The sequence below is a fragment of the Macaca mulatta genome, chromosome 10 (genome assembly GCF_049350105.2).
Source record: "Macaca mulatta isolate MMU2019108-1 chromosome 10, T2T-MMU8v2.0, whole genome shotgun sequence".
NCBI classification, from domain to species: Eukaryota; Metazoa; Chordata; class Mammalia; order Primates; family Cercopithecidae; genus Macaca; species Macaca mulatta.
Genome location: NC_133415.1, coordinates 112,925,931 through 112,945,709, shown reverse-complemented (window position 1 = coordinate 112,945,709; position 19,779 = coordinate 112,925,931). Strand labels below are relative to the sequence as shown.

At 43.3% G+C, this 19,779-nt stretch overlaps 1 protein-coding gene across 1 annotated transcript in view; it reads right to left on the bottom strand.

The window, feature by feature from the left end:
* The window catches only part of LOC107000344 (uncharacterized), a 246,946-nt gene that overhangs the window by 131,380 nt on the left and 95,787 nt on the right, over positions 1-19,779 (bottom strand). The gene's annotated exons all lie outside the window — the stretch shown is intronic.

The window sequence follows — 19,779 nt, the reverse complement described above, 5'->3', positions numbered from 1 at the left end:
ATACTGAATGCTATAGGTGATTGTAACAAAATGGTGAGTATTTGTGTATCTGAACATATCTCAATACAGAAAAGCAACAGTAAAATATGGTACTATATTCTTGTGAGATCACCATTGATTATGTGCTTCCTCATGGACTGAAACATTGTATGCAACACAACTGTACATTGTATTGTAATAATAAAAATTAATTATAAAAACTAAATAAATGCTCACAGGCTGATCAACTAATATTGTTAAGATGTCTATTCTCCTCAAGTTGATTCATAGATTAAACACAGTCCCAGTGAAAATCATATCAGGATTTTTGCATCAATTGAAAAGCGAATGTTATAATTTATATGGAAATTCAAAGGATTTAAAATAGAATAATCTTAAAAAAACAAAGTTGCAGGACTTATAATTTCTGCTTTGAGAGTTGCATAAAGTTATAGTAATCTGGATGAGTTGATATTGGCACAAAAATAGAATACACATCCATCAGTGGAAAGAATGAAAGATTCAGAAAGAAACCCACACATTGATTTTTGAGAAAGGCATCAAGTCAACTCAATGGAGAAAAGAAAGTGCTTTAAGCAAATACTGCTGAAACAAGTGGACAGCTGTATCCAGGGGAAAATAAACGCTTGACCCCCACCTTGCTCCACTTCAAAATAATAATAACAAAACATGTAATAGACTGAAATGTAAAAGAAGGTTAAATGGGATTCATAAAAAAAAAAAGTGCTATTTAAAAGACCCCATTTGGCAAATGAACACACAACCACAGAGAAGAAAAAAATATCCATAACACATTTGTCTAACAAAGGATTCAAATCCAGAATGTTTAAATGACTCCAAAAAATCAATAATAAAAAGACAAGCACTCCAATTAAAAGAGTGGGAAAAAGACTTTAACAGGCACTTCACAAAAGACATAAAATGGCTAGTAAGCACACGAAAAGGCACTTAACCCCATTAGTCATTAGGAAAAACTAGATTAAAGCAAGATATGATTTCACATTCACCAGTAAGACCAAAGTGAAAGTGACTTGCCCTATGTTGGCAAGGACATAGAGTGACAGAAACTCTCATATGTTGCTGGCAGGAGGGTAGAATAGCACCTTGGAGAACTTTTTGGCAGTTTCCTATAAAGTTAAATATACAATTCCTCTATAACTCAGCAAGTCTACCCTCTTGAGATTCACCGAAGAGAGATGAAAATCTGTGTCCACAAAAAGACTTGTACAAGAGTGTTCATAACAGCCTTATTTATAATAGCTCGTAACTGGAAACAACATAAATGTCCATCAACAGATGAGTAGATAAACAAATTGAAGTATATTCATAAAATGCTTCTTGGCAATAAAAAGGCAAGGACTACTGCTAATACACAATACCATGATTGAGTCACAAAAATAAAGTCGGCTCCCAAAGTAGGCATTCTGTGTGCTTTCATGTATATGAGATCGAAGAACACAGCTAAACTCATCTACAGTGACAGAATCAGAAGGTGCTTGCCTTTCTAGACTAAGGGTATCAACTTGAAAGGAGACTAGGGAACTTCTTGGTTGGGGGATTCATGGCAAAAGTATTCTACATCACGCCTTGGGTGGACGACTACAGGAGCACACACCATTGACAAAACTCATTGAAATCGATACTTAAGACTGTAAGACCTGTGCACATTATTGTTCATAAAGTAATCCTTTATTATAAAAATACTTTAAAATAATATCTAATCTCTAGATGCTGAATGGATAAAATTTAACAGAGAGTTTGCAGAACTGATGGCAGATGAGTTAGGAGACTACTGCCATGATCCAAACCATTCAACAATGTAAGCTCTCAAAGAAATTCCATTTCTATCCATCCTAGCCTTTTGGGATGAGCTCAACCTTCTTCACTGGAAGCAAAGAAATGGAAGTCAATCCTTGCTAGAAAAGCCACCCTTCAAAGAATGAGAATGAGATCGCCCTTCTGCCAGTTTCTTCCTGCAAAATGATGCCGAAAGCATAGGCCACGCAGTGTTCCACTTTCTCGCATTGTGATGTTTTGGGGTTCACCTTATGTGTGATCACTAGAATGCACTCATTCTGAAATCCTCTCTTCATAACTTTTTCATTTTTCAATGTCTTTCTTAAATCTGACAATTTAATATTCTCTTCTATGAATTCAACATATTTCCGACTGTCATTTCAAAAGGGGAGGGGAGTGATAGTGAGTTCTCTGTCTCTGGAATGATTCAAGTAGAGTGGGGACAATGAAGTGTCTAGGGAAATGAGAAATGGTGAGGGTGAAGCTCTTAATGGAGGATGGGGGATAGGCTAATCACCTGGGTCCCTTCCAACTTTAAAATCTCTACTTTTTGGTCAAAGTCTTGATAAATGTTAATACAGTGTTAGAAATACAAAAAATCAGTTAATTTATACTTAATTTAATTAGCTAAATTTAATTGTACCCTGCATGTATTCTGTTGGACCAGAGGATAGAATTTTATGCATATCTACTCTGGGAGAAACTCTGAAATTCTCTTTGATCCTCTGCTAATTTTGCCGCTACAACAATTAGCCGTTGCTCAGCTGCTCTACCTTTCAGGCACAACCTGATGTTGATTTTAATTACTTACCCTAAGACCAAGGCAAAATGAAATACCCACTGAGTCCTATTCCAATTTCAGTTCATTTAATGCAAAATCTACTGCTTGCAGACTTGGACTTTGCTCTCTGAATTAAGCATCACACATTGTGAGGCATTTAAATATTAGTTTCCTCTTTTCTTCAGTTCTCCACTCATGACCTTTCACAGTTATGGTTATTAATTAGCCCAGCAGTCACTGCCTTCTATTGTTGTGGCTCCTCTCTGTAAGTCTCCCTAGTGGTCCTCCTAGGGGAACCACACACGTCCAGCGCGGGGTTCCAAGCACAGTTAAGTCCAGCTGAACCGCGTTTCCATCCTCAAAGCAGAGGTCTGGAGCTTTTGGTTCTATGGTGTCAAGGTATCACCGTGGGTCGTTCATGCTTTACATCTTCCACCTTAGGTCCCCTCTCTAACACCAGTTAAAGGATTTTTTTTTTAATCTCAGATGATTTGGGTAAGTGTAGATATGAGAAGCAGGAGCCAGACTTTATTTTACTTTTTCTTTTACCCACAGCCAGATCTAATGACCACAGATGATGGTCTTGACTGGAGTTCAATACTAATCTGGCTGAATGGATTTCTCGAGTTTACTTCATTTTTTTAATTCAAGCTCTAGCTTAAAAAAGAAAAAGTTTAAATGGCTCAATGCAATCAAGTTGCTGCATCATTCAATCCCTGTCAACAAACTGGATCTGTTTATATTTTGCTTTCCCTCCCGCTGATCACCTGCAGGTTATGTCAAGCAGTAACCAAGGATCAAATTTATTTCCAAATGACGGCTAACAGGGAATAGGCAGACAGAGTTTTCAGATATCTATGTATTTTGATAGTCTGCAAAGTTTCCTGAAGAAAAAGAAATACAATTCTTTATTTTTTAAAGCAAAGAAAACAGGGAACAACACACATTGATGCTCTCATAAGCAGCTTTTGCCCTAGTTTAGAAATCCACATTTCCTCCTACTTCAAGTCGGGAGGATCGCTTTGGTGCCAATTATCAGATAATTGGAATCCCCAAAGATCCTATTTGGGAGTCATGTGGGCCTTACGTTATTGTTATTCTGGAAAGGCAAGCTGAGGGAAGAAAACGTACGCTTTCACTATTCACGAAGACAAGTCATGTATCTAAGGCACGCGTTGTGTGTGTGCACACACCGCATACTAAACGTTCGGGGAACACGTTTGATCTCCACATGATGGGGCATATTATCCTGTCGAGCCAGATAGAAAGGATCTCCTGATAATGGAGAAGAAAGGAACTATATGCAACACATGGTCATGGGCATAGAAATTGGGGCTGTCCTGGAGGTCACACACACAGCTTCTGTTTCCAGTCTGCAAGCGAACTGGCTGAGCAAACCCAAGCAGTCTCAGCTCCCAAATACAGGAGGCCATCCTATTCAGAGCATCTTCCCTTGGAATTGGCCACCATGCTAAGAGAAAGAACCATCTACTTCAGAACTGCTCTTGAGGTTCTGAACTTTGGGGCAACCCAAGCTTTTCCTTTCCCCTGGGTTATGGCACCTACCAGCCATTCTATAAATATTTAAGTGCAAATGATATATCCAGCCTAAGGCAAATTTGTGACTGAGGTCATCATTCCCCAGACCCCTTTGCCAGCAGCTGCCCACTGTGGGGGCTGCCTTTGGAGGCTGCAGTCTAGTCTTGTTAGCAGGGGTGGATCTGTACAAGTCTGCAGCAACTCAGTTCTTGCCTCGCAGAAGAAAGAATACAGCCAGGGGCAGAAGGCAGGGAGTAAAAGTTCACTAAACAGTTTAGAGCAGGAATGAAAGGGAGTACCGTTGGAAAGGGCCAAGCAGGCAACTTGAGAGATCCAAGTGCTCTGTCTGACCCTCAACTTGGGTGGGGTCTTGGATGACACGACGCCAGGGTTCACATTTCTTCTCCCCTGATTCTTTCCTTAGAGCAGGCTGCTTTCATGCCCAGTGGCCTGCCAGCACTTGGGAGAGGAGCATGCGCAGTGTGTTTGCTGAAATGGTGTGCAAGCTCATTTGAGGCACTCTTCCCTTTCCAGGTAAGCATTTCTAGAGGAAGATCATATACCAGTTAAACTTCATTTTGCTTCTTAGTGCACATACTTGGGCCCACTTGTCCAGCTCCTGAGATCCTATCAGGAAGCTGATCACCAGCTTCGGATGTTTCCTATCTACTGGAAGAGAGCCTTTCCCTAGTGCCAGGCGAAGCCAATTAGAGACAGCTTAACAACAACCTGGCCAGCACCTGATGGTCACGTGACATCCCTGGGGCAGGGGCCCTCTTCCGCCCTGCTCATGTCTGCCTAAATACCAACTCTAACAGTCTGATGTCCCAAACATCTTATTATGAAAGGACCGCTCCTGTGGGTTTTTGAACTTCCCACTCCATCATGAGTGTCCTCACTCTCCACACCACAGCCCCTGCATCTCTGAGACCTTCCATGCTTACTCTTTATGCTGCCCCTGGCCTCACTCTCCACCCCGCGGCCCCTGCATCTCTGCAACATTCCATGCTTATTTTTTTTGTTCCCCCTGGCCTCATTCTCCAACCCATGGCCTTTGTGTCTTTGCGACTTTCCACACTTTCTCTTCCTGCTCCTGCCTGGCTTGTTTTCTTCCACACCGCTGTCCCTTTCCTCTTTGTCTTTGTATCCCTTCCTGCTTCTCCCTCTCTCTGTCTCTCATTCTTTATCATTTATGAAATCGATCCTCAGAGTGCTCTCTTCACAAAGAAAACTGAAGAGGGAGGTTTCTCTCTGCTTTGAATGTCTGGCTTTCTCCTCCCAAAATAGGACATAACTCTCTGGATGCCTCAGTGCTGGCCCACCATTTCATAGCGTTTCTGAGTGGCTCTTTTAAGACCACGTGAGTACAAATGTTTTGGATATAGTCCAACCTTATGCAAATCCAGGAAGTATTAATTTTAAAGTCATCTAACAGGATTGACGTCCTGAAATTATTTTTCTAATAGGTCTTTGTTGCTCACCTATTTTTGTTCTGCAGTGCTGTCCATGGGGTGGGGAAAGGGCCATCGAGGTGAATGATGCATGAAAGACTCATTTTCCTGACCTGGCCAAGCCTGACCTTCAGAGGGACCATCAGCAAAATTCCAACTGATTGGGACGGTTGCTATAAAGGGAAAACATGGGGTGCCCTGATGAAGAGTATAATGGGGACTTCTTCACATCAGGTGATGTTAGTCATTCAGGCTGCCATAACATAGTATCACAGACTTGGTGGCTTACACAGAAGAGATGGATTTTCTCATCGTTCTAGAGGCTGCAAGTCCAAAATCAGGTGCCAACATGGTCGGGTTCTGGTGAGGCCTCACTTCCTGGGTTGCAAATGGCTACCTTGTCACAATGTCCTCTGTAAACCAAAACTAAAATTCAAAGTCCCCCAACTGACTGAAGGGACCCTCCTCTTGGCCAAGGGGATTTCAAACTAAACCTGAAAAACTGGCTCAGACCATGATGGGAAGTGGGGGTCAGACATGCCTCCTTATACCCTCCTCCCCCAGAATTCAGGCACCACTGACCAGCTTTAACACTAAAATGTAGATCTTAAGACTGACGGAAGAGAATCCATGTAGCAATAAGATACCAAATTCCAACCTGACTCTAGCAGAGCATCACAGGACAGACAGCAGGCCCTGAAAGACATCAAAGCATTTTCCCCCAAAGCATATTTCATTGACTTATTCTGAAATGGCCGTGCAAAGCTGTCTCTCACGGGGAAAATCTACATTCTGTAGAGAATCCCCTTCCCTTTCCAGGTCTTTTCCTAACCCAGGAGAGATTTAACTAAGAGTCTTGCACCTTTTCGCATCTGATAAAACATATTTACTATTAATACCTATTTTCTGAGGCCTGCTACCCAGAGGCTTCATCTACATAACAAGAACCTTGGCTTCCACAACCCTCCTTATCTTAGCATTTCTTTCTGCTGACTTCAACTCTTCAGGGAGAGCTTAACCCTGTCAACCAACTGCCATCAGGAAACCTTTAAATCCAACTATGACCTGGGAGCCCCCGCCTCTCCAGGCCAAACCAATGGACACCTTGCACGTATTCATTTCTGTTTTCATCTATAACTTCTATCACCTTAAAATTTATGAGATCAAGCTATAACCCAATCACCTGGAGCACATGTTCTCTGGACCTCTTGAGACTATGCCTCAGGCCTTGGTCACTCACTTGTGGCTCCGAATAAATCCTTCAAATATTTTACAGAGTTTGACTCTTTTTTTCAAAACCCCACAGAGCCTTCCCTCTGTGCACGTCCCGGGAGGAAGAGAGAGTGCATGAGCTCCACCAATAAGTCTGCAAATTCATAGACCCTTCTTTTATGACCTCATTTAACCTTAATTTCTCTCGCATCCGTCCATGTGAAGAGACCACCAAACAGGCTTTGTGTGAGCAACAAGGCTGTTTATTTCACCAGGGTGCAGGCGGGCTGAGTCTGAAAAGAGTCAGTGAAGGGAGATAGGAGTGGGGCCATTTTATAGGATTTGGTTAGGTAGAGGAAAATTACAGTCAAAGGGGGTTGTTCTCTGGCGGGCAGGGGCGGGGGTCACAAGGTGCTCAGTGGGGGAGCTTTTGAGCCAGGGTGAGCCAAGAGAAGGAATTTCACAAGGTAACATCATCAGTTAAGGCAGGAACAGGCCGTTTTCACTTATTTGGTGATTCTTCAGTTACTCAAGGCCATCTGGATGTATACATGCAGGTCACAGGGGATATGATGGCTTAGCTTGGGCTCAGAGGCCTGACACTTAATGACCTCCTAAAAGCCCCATCTCCAGATGCAGTAACATTGGGGGATTAGGGCTTCAGCACGTGAGTTGCAGGAATGGTGGAGGGATGGAGAGTAGAGACACAATTCATTCCATAACAGGTGGTCAAGAAAACTCTCTAGGATGGTGACACTTACGGTGAGACCTGAAGAATGAGAAGGAACCTGCCATCTGAAACTCTGGGGAAAGCCCACTGCAGAAAGAGGAACAGTAGGTGAACAGATGGAGAAAATGGGGGAGAAATAAGTTGTAGAGAGTAGCATTAAGCATTCTATTTCACATTTGTTAAATTTGGGGCTTGTGTGACATCCAGATGGATCAGTGAAGCAATGGAATAAAAGAATGGAAAATCCAATAGTAATACAAATAATTTATTCCTTGCCAAAGTACAACCATCAAAGGTTTCAAAGATACATGTGCATGGCTTTATGGCTGCCCTGTCTGGATCACTGTCAATCGTTTGGCCAGCATGAAACAAGTGATTTGGGTCTGGGGGAGGAAGGAGAATCAGTTGGCAAGCGTGAAGCCAGGCTAGCTTCAAGTGCGCCCCAGAGAGCCAGGTGGAGGAAATCAGCACCAAGACTTTTCCCAGGCGAAGCACTTCATCGGGCTTATCAGAGAAAGTGTGTTTAGGGGTTCCTTAGAGAACACAATTAGTCAAAACAAATTCTTCCTGTCTGGGAAGCCACCAAGTCCTTAAAAAAAAAAAATGCTATATGAGAATCCCCAGTGGCCAATTGTGCATCCAAAAAACTGCTGCTGTCACCATCTGAGTAAGTTTCATTAGGTCCAAATGCCTCAAACTGCCTTCTTTTTCTTCCTGAAACCCCCAGGTATTTAATTCCCTGAAATCCACTGTCTTTGACTTCCCACTGCACACAGTTGTTTAGATAAATCCAGTGAAGATCTCTGCCCACAAAGCACATGATTCTGGAGAAAGGAAGAGACGCTTCCCAAACGCCATGAGAGGCCTTACTCTTTTCCTGGGAGAAGTTCAGAAAAGATGGCTCTGTGTTCTTGGTATCAGACGGTGCCTTAAGACATCGAGAGGCACTGGTGATGTTACGTTAAATCTCACATATAAACAGAACGCATCCGATTTTAATTGCTTTATTCCTCTCAACCAAACAAAACATGTATAAGCCTTAGCAGACTGATAAAGGCCTCCAGGCACTGTTTTAACAACTTGCATATAATTTGGAGTTTGCAAGCACTGGTGAGGACAGGGCTGCTCGGGGCAGAGGCTCTGTTACAAATCCTGGAGGTGAGGTTGCCAGGAGGGGAAGGAGGAGTGGAAAAAATTCCTATTACTTTGATCATGTATTTAATCCCAATGTATTGAAAAAATACACTCATTTTGTAATATAATTGTGTCGATGTGTTTTAACACAGCATGTTGTTAAAGTTACTTATACATTCCTGGGAAGATAAAATCTAGGGGCTAGAAGTAAGTCATTTAAATAATGTGAAAATATCCGGGGCTCATTTGATGACAGTGTTTCAAATCTTGGACCAAGCAAGAAGTGATTCTCCCAACTTTCCTATGATCTTTACCCCTTAATGTTACTCCAACAAGTGGTATTTTGAATTAATTCCATCTCTCATGTATTATCTTGTTACCAGAAAAAGGAGTCCCAATCCAGACTCCAAGGGAGGGTTCTTGGATCTTGTGCAGGAAGGAATTCAAGGTGAGTCACAGAATACAGTAAAATGAGGTCGTTTATTGAAAGCTACTCCAGTTAGAGTAGGGATCCTCAGAAAGCAAGAGAAGGAACGTAACATCTTTGTTTTACGTTTTCCTTCCATAGCAGTCTTATCTATGCAAAACTAAGCTAAGCTATGACTATGTGCAGACGGGCTGACAGCGTGACAAAATTTATTATTCTGCTGATTTAAAGAAAACTGTCCTTGGCATTTTAGTGCATATGTACATCAAAGCATAATAAGAATTAACTTGAAGGCATATATTATTATGTATATTGGGGCATCTGGACATTTTGTTGTCATTGGAGTTTGTCCTTGCAGGCACTGTAAACTGCTTCCTTAGCCATGGACATCTTATGACAATGGGTTGTGATTGGCAAGGAATGTGCCTTGCTGGTTTTAAGATGGCATTAATTCTAAAATGGTGTCACCTGGGCTCTCCTAGGCTCCTGTTTCCCTAAAAAAATCTCATGCAAGGAAATGGAGAAGTGAACACAACATGTCCTAGGAAAAAAACCCTAAGTATCTTGCTCAATTAGAAAATGCTAAAACTTGGGTTTCTCTGAGTATGTAAACTACGTCAAAGAGTTGACGGATGACATACTTTGATATATTCATGAAAGGGGGCATTTTTCCTTTACTTATAAGGGAGTTTAGGTTTCAAGTTTATATATAAAGAGCTTGGAAGTCATTACTCCAGTCCTTCCAACAAATAAAAGTTGGACAAACTGAAAATCAATGACTTTTCTTGAACCTATTGGAGAACTGAGTTCACAGTGAAACAGAGTTCATGGGTGGCCACAGTTTAGGACTGGCCTCCTGCACTAGGCCCCTGGCAGACCAGAGCAGAGTCAATGTACTAAGGGCTACCTAATGAAACTGAACTTTGAAATTAACCAGTTTTCCTATAAAAGGGGAGATTCTGGTCAACCTGAGTCAGCATAAGAAAGTTTCCTTTGTTTTAGTCCCATAAGGAAAATATCTTCAAAATGACCAGTCAGCGTAATAAGAAAGTTTTCTTTGTTTTAGTCCTACAAGGAAAATATCTTCAAAGTGAGCAGTCTGCTTTCTGTTTCTGCTTTCTTCAGCCCATTTCTGCCTATAAAGCCAACCTCCTATGCTCAGCTCATTAGAACACGGACTCTATACAATGAGGTGTTGACAAATTGCAAATAAAAGCCCATTAAGACCTCTAAGCTTGTTGTAAGTTTGCCTTTTGATAACAGGGTAAGTCACTACCCAGAAATCTGGAAGCTCTCCATCTCTGGATGAGTCCAGAAAATCACGGCTGAGCTCTGCCTCCCTGGAGCAGAAGCCGCTGTAGACATAAACTGGTAGGAACACTTAGAGGATCAAGTTGACACACTGCTCTGAACTGAATGTGTGAGACTGAGGAAGGCAATGTAAGACTGGGCACTGCAGCCTTGGGGAGACCTCATGCTTTTGTGGATTTTATCTCCAGGAGCCCTTCAGGTTCTGATGGTGAAGATCCCAGAAAGAGCTGCTCCTAGCTTTGGTAGGGAAAGGAAGAGCATTCCTTGTGAAATACACCAGAGCCTTCTCCTTTCCCCTGGAAGGCCCACTCTCCAGGGGAAAAACTTCTCAGCCTCATTCCAGCCTGGGGAAGGACATTTTCTACTGCAGCTCCCTCCAGCCTTCCAGTCTCACCTAAGGCTGGGGGAAACACTTGTGAAATCACAGGCCAGACACAGAGCCCCACTGAAAGACTGAGATTTAATATGATGATTATAGGACACTCCCCTTCCCCTGCAATTTACCACCTCATCAACAGGGCTTCAGTATAACAGCAGTAAATTACAGTTGAAAGAGCTCCAGACAGAGGCTCTGAAGAACAGGACTCAAGGTCAAGAGGTGAGGCTTCTGGCACCTACAGCAAATACTGAACACAGCCCAACTCTGAGGCAGATGAACATAAACCCTCACACTAAGGCCTGTTGACCTCAGTTCCTATTGCTCTGAATTATTAGCCAGATAATTTAAAATACTATGGTTAGTATGTTAAGGGTTCCAGTGAAAAACTAGACAACATGCGAGAACAGATAAGTAATATAAGCAGAGTGAAGAAAACACTAGGAAAGAATCAAAAGGAAATACAAAAAATCAAAACACTGCAAAAGAAATGATGAACGCCTTTGATGGGCTCTTCAGTAGCCTAGACAGAGCCAAGGAAAGAACCAGTGAGCTTGAGCATATGGCAACAGAAACTTCCCAAACTGAAATGCAAAGAGAAAACATATTTAACAAAAAACAATAGAATCCTCAAGAACTGTGGAACAACATCAAAAGGCTTTACATATGTGTTATTGGAATACCAGAAAAAGAGAGAACAGCACATAAGTGTTCAAAGAAATAATGACTAATAACTTTTCAAAATGAATGATAGACCCAGAGAACTGATAAATACAAAACAAGCAACAAATAAACAAAAGTCACAAACACACACCCCTAGGTATATTAGGTTTAAACTGCAGAAAACCCAAAGACAAAGAGAAAATCTTGAAACAAGACAAAGGCAGGGGGAGAAACCTCTTACCTAGAGAGAAACAAGGATAAGAATCACAGCAGACTTCTCATCAGAAGCCACACAAGCCATGTGAGAATGGAATGAAACATTTAGTCTTGAAAGAAAAAAAAAGAAAACCCTTTCTTTATCCAGAAAGATCGTCCTTCAAAAGTAAAGGAGAAACAAAGACTTTCTCAGACAAACAAAAACTGGATGGAATTCACAGCCCATAGACCCGCTCTGAAAAAATTGTTGAAAGTTCTTCAGGGAGAAGGAATAAGGAAGAGGTCAGAAATACAGATCTCCATAAAGAAAGGAAGGGCATCATGAAGGAAACATGAAGATAAAATATAATCCTTGAACTTTTTTATTGATCTTTAAAAGACAATCCTTTAAAATCACAGGAACAATTTACTGAGTTAGTATGGCACATGGAGAAGTGGGGTGAAGGCAACAACATCCCAAGAATTTGAGGGAGGAACTGGGAATGTTCTGTTAGGTGGCATCTGCACTGTCTGTGGGAGGCACAGTGTTATCTGAAGGTGACTCATTGGTAATCGGGGAGAAGGGTCCCCAAGGAGGTAGAGTGGCGTGGTAACTGGGTGGATGCACCAAGCATGGATAACAGCGACTGGAGCCAGAGAGACGGGGGCTCAGCCCCAATCTCACTCACTGGGCCAGCTTCGGTAGGGTTTTCACAGCTTTTGCTCTCAGAAATCTCATCTCAGAAATTAAAGCTATCAATAGTTCCTTTGTAAGTCTCTCCGGAGATTGAGATAAGGCAAGTAAAGCTGTCCACATAACACCTGGCACAGGGAAATCACCTACATATGGAAACTGTTATTATTTCAATTGACAGCAGTGGCGCCCAAATTGTGGTTTCCCCAGACCAGCAACATCACCTGCAAATGTGTTAGAAATGCAAATTGTCAGCTCTCACCCCAGATCTACTGAAGCAGGAACTCAGTGAGTGGGCCCAGAAATTTGTGTTTTAACAAGTTTTCCAGGTGATGCTGATGCTTGCTAGTGCACAAGAAGCACTGCTTTATAGAATGAAGACATTACTAGTGACGCCAGATACTGAGTGGCAACTCTGATCAGCTGGCTTCCCTGACATCACGCTCTAACATTATAGGCAGCTCAGACAACAGTGTTGTGAAACACACCTATTCTTGATCACATTCTGCCTTCACTATCAGAGGCAGCGCAATGCTTGGCCCATAGTAGGTCGCTAAAAAAAAAAAATACTCAAGTGAATCGATAAGTTCAGGACCACAGCTCTCCCCATGTAACCTCAGTACTTGGATAAGGAAGGCAGAGCGTCCAGCAGCTCCCTGCTCCACCTTGCCCTGTGTGCTCTGCTGTCTGATGACAGCCCCATGAACAAGTTGGAGTTTGACTCCCAAACATAGGACTAAGGGGATTGAGATTTGATCCTACAGCCTCTGTTTTCAAATGGGATAAGGCTGAAAGGTCACATGACTCCATGTGTGATTCAGGGAGGAAAGAAAACTAGAGCTAAGATCCCCAATTTTTTTTGTTGTTCTTTGTTCCACGGTTGTGCTGAACCCCTAACTAAGCTCAATAGGAAGGCTGAAAAAGAGACCCAGAGCTAGCACCCAAGCCATGGGGTTTTATTAGGGGCGTACATGCAGGGAGAGTGTCCAGTGGTGGTGGGCTGAACAGGGAAATCACCTCATGTACAGAAATAGTCCAGTGGTGGCGGGCCGGGCAGGAAGACTGTAGCCTCTTCTGAACAGCATGCCGTGTACACAGCATTTTCACTTAACACCCTCCTGGTAACCTCCACCTGGCAACCTTCATCCAGTCCCAGACTCGGGGCCTCAATCCCCTGAAGGGTCCATGTTCCACGGAACAGGCCAGGGGCTCAGATGTTTATCATAGACATGGAATGATTCTCGGGTTGGCCACTCCTGGATTCTCTAGCGCGGAACATACATTTAGGCACATCTGCCATACAGGGTCATTCAAGGGTGTGCTTAAGTTATTACTATCAGTAGCATTTACCCTATATCCCCTCATGAACATTAAAATGTTGAGGTTTCTTGATGGAAATTTTTCATCCATTCATAATTTTGGTTTAATCATAGCTTATGATCAAACTCTGTGGGGCCTCTGTGGCATGTACAATGCTGTGCTGGACAAGGCAGGTGACGTCCCCATCCCCTGCAGAGCCGGAGCCCTGCCCAGGAGAAAGTGTGTAGACAGCCTCAAGACGATGCAGAATGGGGAACCACTGTGTCATAGCAAAGGCCCACGCATGATGTTAGGGGTGTTTAAAGGGCAGAAAAGAAGTCTGTTCCCAGAGTGGAGGATCGAGAAGGCTTCACACAGGAGCTGGACACCAGAGCAGCTTCTGCCAGGGCCTCCCTGGAGACAGTGATCTGGCCGCTCCAGGAGAATGGAATGTCCCACCTGACAGCCATGCAAAGAAATGAATGGTGAAACAGACAGCAGGTCCCCTTTGCCTATTATACTAGCATTAAAATGTAGTGGACACAGCTAGTGCTGGCAACAGTGTGATGAAATTGGCATTCCCATCTATTTCTGGAAGCATCTGGCAAACTGCCAACTGGGAAGAAGCTTTTTGGAAATCATCAGTCAACACGCGTGAAACGCTATTGTCAATGTTTGTGTCATCGGCCCCAGCAATCAGACATGTGGAAATCTGTCCTAACGGATGTTGTTGTTAGCAGAAGAAAAACAATATTCTCCACTGGGTTCATTTCCCTACAGATGGAAGCAATGCTTCCATCTGTAAATGTAGGCGTCAGAGAATGGCCACCTGAATAAATACTAACTGCTCAGTGTTGAGTAGCCCCTAAAATAATTTTTCTGAAAAAATTCAGCCACCTGCAAATAAAAATCTTAAGATATATTAAATTAAAAATCATGTCTCAGAATTTTACTGAGGACAATTGCAAATATTTAACAAGTAATAAACCTTGGGCAAAGATACTGGAAGAAATTACAACAAAATAATAGTGCTATCATTAAGATGGTGTGGTTGGTTGTGGTTTTATTATATGTTTTCTCTGCTTTTCAAATGCTCTTAGATGTTCTTACAGATAATAGTTGGAGAATGCAAAATACTAGAGAGAGAGAAATGAGAATGAAAGGTTACCTCCTTCTCATTGAAGTGGTAATAAAAATAGTCACAGGACCTCTTATCGCCAGCAGCACTAACCCTCATGTGAACTTTATTTTCATTCTTTTCTGTTGCTGAAAATTGGTCTCCAAGGGCAGTTAAGTCTCAGGGACATTGCTTGACTTCAGGCTGTAAGGAAGCCCAGCACCAGGCTGGATTTCTGAAGCTAAGCAACAGGTTCTGAGGTAGGTCAGAGAGGGTGGTCATAGCCTCACTTAGAGGATAGCAAACTTGCTAAATAGATGGCGAGAACAAGCCACCCGATGGTGCACAAGCCTCATCCCAGGCTCGTGGTTAGACCATCCTGCATCAAGGAGGTAGAAGAGCAGAAGGAAAAATCCGCGAATTCATCCAAGTGCAGAAACCAAAGATTAGTGTCCTTGGGCTGACCTGTGCTCATTGTAATACTAAAGAACTGGGTGGAGATTTACGATGCTAATGAGACATGCGATGTGTGTACTAGCAAGCACAACCACAGCACATGTGCCACCAGGAGACAGCCCAGAACATGCGTAATGGCAACACCCCTTCCCAGTCCTTCAGGAATAATCATGTAAGACTCCCACAAAGGGGGTTTCCCCAGTGTGGGCCCGCACGGCTTCGCCTTTGAGCGGCCACTCTGATCAGAGGGCAGAGCGCACTTTTCGCTGTGCAATCAACTCCCTTGCTTACCTTTACTTTGGACGTGCTCTCAAGTTCTTTTGGGTGGCTAAGTCAAGACCCCGAGCCGGTCCACCAGCAACAGTGTTTTCGGAGCCGCTTAACCACAGGACCTGAAAGACGCTGAAGTCCTTAAACTGGGGGAGAGCCTGGGAGCATCTGAAACACAAAACGACTCCCAGCGGATGGGGAGGCAGCACCCTGACCGGAACCCGGAAGAGGTTTGCCCGCGAGCCTAAGTCTCCGCACACAGCCATCCGGGCATCCGGGCCGAAGTGGGGCAGGTGAAACCTCGCGTGGTGTGGGTGTTTCTCCAGCTGTATTCTGTCGAGCCCCTAAAGGTCTGGCCTGCATTGGAAGGGCTTCCTCGTTTCTATTCAAACAGAGAAGTTCTTATTTTCTGTATTTGTGGTTTTTGCTTTCTCATATAATTTTGGTTGCACAAAGCTAAAAAATATTTGAAAGCCTCTACTTAATTGTATAACTAAATGCAATATTATCTTTTGCTTATTTAATAACTATTTTAATATTTATTTTCTATTTATGTTAATAGCAATAATAAAAATATAACTTGGAGTGAGAGAAAACTTTTCTCTCCGTTAACTATCACTATATCATTTAACTACCACTAGCTATTCCTCACAACAGATTATAAAATGTAAGCACCTGCCACCTCATTAGCCTCTATGCTCCACAATGCCAGGGACTCTTTGCCTTAGTCTCCACTATGTGCTCAGAATACCTAGCACATACTAGGTTTGAACAAAATGCATTTTGGAGAGTGGATGCTGCCGCCACCTGGTGACAGCATACCCACATTTCATGCCTAGCACTTTGATTACTTAATGAAATTCACGGGGAATGGAATCAGAACACCTAAGACATGCATCTGTGTGATAACAATCTCACTTTCCTCACTTAGCTTTTTCTGTTTCCCTACTCTGCACAGGTTGGAGACATCTGAGTTTTCTCTGCCCCCATCACCTGCACCTGCCCTGGTGGCATACACTTGCACCTCCTCTGTGTGGTATTAGGTTGGTGCAAAAGTAATTGCTGTTTTTGCCATTACAACTGCAAAAACTGCAATTACTTTTGCACCAAACTAAGAATAGGGCTTGCCCCTCCAGATGATAGAATCGTTGCTTGTCACCTTAGAACTTCTCATACAGAGCACCGCATTCATCAAACCCCAGTCTCAGCCATCCTCAGGGCACATGGAAGGTCGTGCCCATAAATCAACGCCTCAGCCAACATCTGGTCTCCCCTTCTGCCACTCCCTGTGTCCCTGCCCTGGCACCAGGCATTTGCAGGTGCACGGGGCAACATCATTTAGTTAGCTTAATCTGGGCAGGGAGGAGCATTAGTAAACATGAGAGATAGCTGTTGGCTCATGGAAAAGATTAGTTTTAAGCTATTTAAGGCAAAGCAATAAAGGATGTGGTTTCCTCCTCTGACATGCTTCCTAATTTGTAGATTCATATGACATCATACTGGATTACAAAGCCATATTACTCTGATCGGTAATATTATGCTATCCTAATTCAGTTTGTATAATTATTTAAGTTTAATTTTTAGGACTGCTATCAAATATTAACATTGGGCTCGGTAGAGGCCAGAAAAAAATTGGGAACACGCATCCACACACATCAAGAAGCTTAATTGGTAGAATCATGCAGGGCAATTATTTTAATGAGAACAAAGCCTCATGTCTGGCATATACATATGACTGTGTCTAGCCCAACTTCGTTGAAGTGACAGTCACCGGACTCGAAGCTCCTCAAGGACAGGGGCCATGTCGCTTTCACAGACATGACTCATTGCTGGGGCTCAATCAGGGTTGAGCTGACTTGACTTGAAGCTGAACGAGGACAAAGAAAGGTCAGGCAGTCCTGGGAAACTCGAAGGTCCGAGAGACAACATTCGCTGTTGTCCTCGCTGTTTATTTCTCTGAGGTCCATTAATTAGGAAGCAGGTAGGAGCCATGTCATCACGGCCACTTGGGCCAATCTTCTGCACAAATGGGGAAGGCATCTGCCCCCACAGTGAACTCTAGGCTTATCTGCCTCCCAAATCTCTCTCCAAGCTAACTTCCATGGTTATTCAAATCCCTCTTAAATATTCAGACCTCCGGCCCCTGGACCTCTATGGTCCTCCTGAGAAAGCTGGAGCTGTGATTTCTCTGAGCCTCCATTCTTCATCTGTAAAATGGGGCCGTAGAGTCTACTCCACTGGGCTGAGAAGCTACTGGAAACCAGGCTGCCAAGTGCCTGATGCAGCATCTGTCTCCAGCCAGCCTCCGCACAAAGACATTTCCTCCTTTTAAAATTATATCTAGACTTGTCATCATTTTTTATTTTTATGGGTACACAGTAGGTGTATAGATTTATGGGGAACATGAGCTGTTTCGATACAGGCATGCAATGCACAAAACTCACACCGTGGAAAATGGAGTATCCATCTCCTCAAGCATTTGTCCTTTGTGTTACAAACAATCCAATTATACTCTTAGCTATCTTTAAATGTACAATTAAATTACCGTTGACTCTACTCACTCTGTTGTACTGTCAAACACTAGGTCTTATTCATCCCCAGGTCCGTCCTTCTCACCCCCACAACCCTTCCCAGCCTCTGGTATCCATCCTTCTCCCCTCTATCTCCATGAGTTCAATTGTTTGAATTTTTCGATTCCACAAATAAATGAGAACATGTGATGTTTGTCTTTCTGTGCCTTGCTTATTTCATTTAAGATGATGACCTCCAATTCCATCCCTGTTGTTGCAAATGACAGGTTCTTATTCTTTTTTATGGCTGAATAGTACTCCGTTATGTAAAGTACCACATTTTGTCCTCTTATTTCTTTTCATCACTGCTGAGAGCCAGTCCTATCTGCTGCTTTTCCAGGGTTTCCTAGGAAGATGCCTACCCTATGTGTTAGACCAGAAGTTTCAGTTAACGTGGTCCAAGGACAATCACAGCCCAAGCACCTGTGGCAGGGCCTCAGGTGCCTGCATGTCACCAACGTCTTACCCCAGAAGAGATGCCCACTCTGGCTGGGAAAGTTTAGCCGCCGTCCACGCACACATCTGCCCAACAAATATGGACGGATTGCCTACCATGTGCAAGTGTTAAACACACACCTGAGAAAGCATCATCAGGTTAAGAGAGACTTTATTTCCACAAGCAGTTTGCAAACTGGGGAGATGCAGCCTTCAGTGCAAAACAAAGCTGGGCCTGGAGAGAACCAAGAGAGTAGTTGTCTTTGATAGAGAAAGTTCCCACCCAGCTTCCCACTCTGGCCCGCTTATGCAGTTGTGGGATGTAAACTGGTCAGTTTTGATTGGCTGATGCTGTCACAGTCTATTGCTCAGGTCCAGGAGGCAAAATAAGGTTTTCCCACAGCTACTGATTCAGGTGGCACGAACAGGAAAAGACAGCTCTGAATGTCCCTAAGTTACACTGCAAGGGTGTGAGTTTTCCTGGAACAGAGTATGTGTGTGACCTATAGTCAGCAAATGACTGCTTGGCTCTGTTTGGAAACTCGGCCCAGTTAGATGCTCAGAAGCTGTTTTGGAGAAGGCTCTTTCAGGGTTCACAAAAGACAAAACAACCTAGCAAAAGGGAGAAAATATTCCTGCAAGATCTACTTTCTAGATTCTCCAAGAAGGTGGTTTAGTCAGGGTTCTCCAGGGAAATGGAACCAATAGGAGATATTATACATACATACATACATACATACATATATACATATATATACACATATATATATACACACACACACACACACACACACACACACACATGGGTGTGGGGAGATTTATTATAAGAAATTGACTCGTGGCCGGGCACAGTGGCTCAAGCCTGTAATCCTAGCACTTTGGGAGGCTGAGGCGGGCGGATTGCCTGAGCTCAGGAGTTTGAGACCAGCCTAGGCAACACAGTGAAACCCCATCTCTACTAAAATACAAAAAATTAGCCAGGTGTGGCAGCATATGCCTGTAATCCCAGCTACTCGGGAGGCTGAGGCAGGAGAATCGCTTGAACCCAGGAGGCAGAGGTTGCAGTGAGTAGAGATCATGCCACCGCACTCCAGCCTGGGCGGCAGAACAAGACTCCGTCTCCAAAAAAAAAAGAAATTGACCCATGCAGTGATGGAGGCTGAGAAGTCCCACAGTCTGCCATCAGCAAGCTGGGGACCCAGGAAAACCCATGGTATAATTGGAGTTCAAAGCCATGAGACGCAGGACACAGGGGAGCTGAGATGTAAATGCTATTGTGATAGCAGAAGACGAGATGTCCCTCCTCAAGAAGAGAGGCAGGA